The following is a 3702-nucleotide window of genomic DNA, read 5'->3' on the forward strand; positions in this document are numbered from 1 at the left end:
AATATTTGGCTAGGTTCCGTAGGCACTGTAGCATATGTGAGAATAGAGAGTCTGAGAGGGATTATGAACTAGTAGCCCCGGATTCCGAGGAGAGAGTTTGCTTCCCGCCTTTAGATAGTTCCGAGAAGCTCTTCTTTTATGCTTATGATTGTTTTTCTCTAAGCTGAGTGTCCGACTTCCTTTTACCGACCTGGAGTCCGAGGTGTTGTGGTCTTGTAACCTTGCCCCTACGCAGCTCCATCCAAATTCTTGGGCGTTTTTAAAGCTGTTTCAACTTTTGTGTCAGTTTTTGGGCGTCGCTCCCTCTATTTCTCTTTTTTCCTACTTGTTTGTGTTGACGAAGCCGGGGTCGGGTGGAGGGAAGGTGTCTTGGGTCTCTTTTAGGGCTAACCAGGGAAGGAAGTTTTGTACCCTTTATGATGAGTCCTTTCACGATTTCAAGAACTTTTATTTCAAGGTCCGGGCTACTGGAGACGTCCGACCTTTCTTTCTGGATGAGAGTGGGGAGCCTTCTTTTCCTCTTTGTTGGCAGGAGAATGTAGTGTCTGCTAAGTATACTTTTGAGAGTCTAGATGAGGTTGAGCAGGCTTTTGTGGGTGTGGTGAGCAGTCTATGGGGTCGGGCACCTCACTTGGATACGAAGAAAATGTTGGGAGATCCAAGCCTTCTCCGTTCCGAGTTAGGTAGTTTCCCGACCTCTCCGAGATTCTTCTTTTTTAGTATTTTGGTTTTGCTTGTTTTTGGTGGAATTTCTGTTGTGGTAATCCTTTTCTTTTTATTTCTGCAGAGATGTCTTCTCAGGCGGATTCCATGAAGTTCCTTCGTCGGACGAAGAAGTCTGTGGCTGCTCGAAATATCGAGGCTGGGGAGGCTTCTGCCCGATCTTCTCCGCAGAAGACTACCGTGGGTGTTCAGACTCGGTCGAAGACTATTCCGACTCCCCAGTTCCGAGCTATAAATCAAGACCCTCCGACCTCCGGGCCTGCTACCTCTTCTCCTCCCCCGTTCTCGGGTCCTCCTCCCAAGAAGCAGAAGACCTCTCAAGAGCTTGCGGGTTTTAACAATAAGGATTTCGATGCTCTTGGTTGGATTGAACAGCATATTCTCCCTCAGACTTTTATTTCTACTGATGACGTGTCTATGGAGCACCATTTTCAATATATGGCGCGGAGTTGTGTTTGGATGGCCAGTCTTCATGCTGCTATTGCCCGGGAGTTCAAGAAATCCCCCATTGGTGCGACCAGCTCCCGACTTGAGAAGGCTCAGTCTGAGTTTGAGAGGATTAGTGAGCTGAAGGCTGCTAGGATCACTGAGCTGGAGGCCTCTCTGGAGAAAGAGAAAGCTAAAGCTACCGCGGCTGTGGCGGCAGCGAAAGCATCTGAGGAGATGGCGAAGGCGGCGACGGAGAATTATACTCGGGTATACGCCGAGCTTGTGGAGACAAAGGAGAAGTTGCAATCTGCTCGGGATGATTTTTACGAGCTAGAGGGTCATGTGGCCAAGGGTATGGATGCTATGTTTGGAAATTTGAAGGATCAGGTCCGGGTTCTTGCTCCTGACCTGGATCTGAGTTTGTTGAGTACGGATAACGTTGTTGTGGAGGGAAAGATTGTTCCTGCTCCCAACGAGGATGAGGTTCCGGTGTCCGACCTTAATGTTCCGGTTGCGAACCCGACCTCACCTTTGGCCGGGGATGGATCTGGTGTGGAGGTTTCAAACCGAGATGATGGTGCTGTCAAGGCTGTCCCGATTTCTATGGTTCTTCCTCCGCAGCCTTCTACCGATGTGGAATCCGGAAAGGACCTTGATCCTCTGTAATCTTTTATTTTTGGTTCTTTGCCCGGCCTGTGGGCTCTTTTATTTTTGGATGGTTTCTGTGAACGCTTTGGACGCTTTTCTGCTATTAGCTACTTGTAGTAACTTTTTAGCTTATTATGCGGTGTTTTGCTTTGACTTTTTGTTCCGCTTTTATGCTTTTTAGTTGTTTTTTGGATAACAACTTTTTAGCTAGCGCTTGAAACTTCGTTTTTATCCTTTCCTTCGATTTCGTTTCTTCGCTTGTACTTTTTTAGTTGTTTTTGGATAACAACTTTTTTAGTAAGCGTTTTCGAAACTTCGTTTTATCCTTTCCTTCGATTTCGTTTCTTCGCTTGTACTTTTTTAGTTGTTTTTGGATAACAACTTTTTAGTAAGCGTTTTCGAAACTTCGTTTTATCCTTTCCTTCGATTTCGTTTCTTCGCTTGTACTTTTTTAGTTGTTTTTGGATAACAACTTTTAGTAAGCGTTTTCGAAATCTTGGCTTTTGCCGTTTTAAGGCTTCTTTCTTGGATCCGGGCTTTTTCTCGGACCTCGGGCGTTCGAGTACGTCCCTTTGTTGGGTCCGACCTTGTTTGGTCGGCCTTTTAAGTTATTTTTGTAATCTCTTTTTATTTGGCTTTTTGAGCCTTTTCAGAGTTGCTTTATAACTTCTCACATTAATTTGAACCTCGTCGCTTTATCTTTGCCGACCTTGTGTGGTCTCTTGGCAAATGATTTTTTGCGTTTTGCCGAGCATAAATTAATGCGCCTTGGCGGGGTACTTTTCAGGACTTGTTTCATTTATGAGGAAGGAGAAAAGAAAATAGAAAAATTTGATTAGTATTAAAAAAGAAGGAATATTTACAGAGTGTTTACCCTTGACTAGGTCGGGTGTCTTTATTTAACCGGGTGTCTCATTAAAAAACCCTTGTAGGGAAAAAGAGTACACCTCGGGTTAAATTTTTCTAGCTGTAGTACCGTCTTAGATTGCAGGCGTGCCAGGCCCTGGGCAGCTCATTGCCTTCTAGGTCGGATACCTTGTAGTAGCCTGTCCCTAAGACTTCTGTTACTTTGTAGGGTCCTTTCCAATTTGCAGCTAGCTTTCCTTCTCCCGACTTTTGTGTTCCGATGTCATTTCGGATTAGAATTAGGTCGTGAATGGAGAAGCTTCGCTTTATTACTTTCTGATTGTATCTAAGTGCCGTTCGCCGTTTTAAGGCTTCTTCTTGGATTCGGGTTCTTTCTCGGACCTCGTTGAGGAGGTCGAGTTCTTCCCTTTGTGCCTGCGGGTTACCTTTTTCGTTGTAGAAGATGGTTCTAGGTGACCCTTCCTCTATTTCGACAGGAATCATTGCCTCCATCCCATAGGCTAGTCGGAATGGCGATTCTCCCGTTGTAGAGTGTGGAGTTGTCCGATATGCCCATAGCACCTGGGGAAGCTCTTCGGCCCATGCCCCTTTGGCTTCTTGGAGTCTCCGTTTTAACCCGGCCAAGATAACTTTATTTGCAGCCTCTGCTTGTCCATTGGCTTGTGGGTGCTCGACTGAGGTGAATTGCTGTTTGATTTTTAGTTCGGCCACCAAGTTCTGAAAACTTGTGTCTGTGAACTGTGTTCCATTGTCTGTTGTGATGGAGTAGGGGACTCCGAACCTTGTGACAATGTTTTTGTATAGGAATTTGCGACTTTTCTGAGCCGTAATGGTGGCTAAGGGTTCAGCTTCGATCCACTTTGTGAAGTAGTCGACCCCTACTATGAGGTATTTGACTTGCCCCGGTCCTTGGGGGAATGGGCCGAGTAGGTCAAGTCCCCATTTTGCGAAGGGCCATGGTGCGGTGATGCTGATAAGGTCTTCAGGTGGTGCCTTGTGAAAATTGGCGTGTTTTTGGCAGGGGGGGCATATCTT

The sequence above is a fragment of the Arachis stenosperma genome, chromosome 3, assembly GCF_014773155.1.
Source record: "Arachis stenosperma cultivar V10309 chromosome 3, arast.V10309.gnm1.PFL2, whole genome shotgun sequence".
Lineage (NCBI taxonomy): Eukaryota > Viridiplantae > Streptophyta > Magnoliopsida > Fabales > Fabaceae > Arachis > Arachis stenosperma.